Source organism: Belonocnema kinseyi, chromosome 3 (genome assembly GCF_010883055.1).
Source record: "Belonocnema kinseyi isolate 2016_QV_RU_SX_M_011 chromosome 3, B_treatae_v1, whole genome shotgun sequence".
NCBI lineage: Eukaryota > Metazoa > Arthropoda > Insecta > Hymenoptera > Cynipidae > Belonocnema > Belonocnema kinseyi.
This window is the reverse complement of record NC_046659.1, coordinates 31409952-31410711: the sequence shown is the minus strand read 5'-3', so window position 1 is coordinate 31410711 and position 760 is coordinate 31409952.

Here is a 760-nt window from a genome sequence, read left to right as displayed (position 1 = left end):
CGACCACCTTGACGGCGTGAGAATGTACCGTCACGGAGCGGGAGACTTAAGATGCATGCTTTTGTTCATGTGCATAACCTTTTTTGTCCCGATATCAAGGAATCTGAGCTCGTTCTTGGTCCATGGAACTACTCCAAATGAATAGAGTACTACCGCGACGGCAAGCATGTTCGTTGCAGATACTTTGTTCCTCTCCGACAGTTCGGAAGACCAAATCTGCCGGATGAGACGTTTGTATTTGCTTCGGAGAGTATCATTTATAGATGTCACATCCTGAATCCGGTTCTGTGGCACGCCCAGGTATGTCTAAGTCTCTCCAGCGCAAATGTGTCGTATAGCGCTTCTATTACCGCGCTCAGGATCTTCAGGGATGCCATTAAGTTTTCCTTGCTTCAAATAAACCTAAGCGCATTTGTCTAACCTAAATTCCATTCCAATTTCCTTAGTATCTCGTTCGACAATCCCTAGAGCTAGATGTAGTTGCTCTTTGTTTTTAGCATAGATCTTAAGGTCGTCCATGTAAAATACATGAGTGACCTTGCACTTTTGATCTGCAGGTTGGCCGCAAAAGTACCCGTCGGCATGGCGAAGTGCTAGATATAGTGGCAATAATCTAAGGCAAAAGAGGAGTGGGCTCATGGTGTCGCCCTGAAAGACACCTCTCTGGAAGGTTACCTTGTTAGTCGTGACACGATTTTTTCCAGATGACATAGTAAATCTGGATTTCCAAAGCGGCATCTCTCTCTCTCTCTCTCTCGTT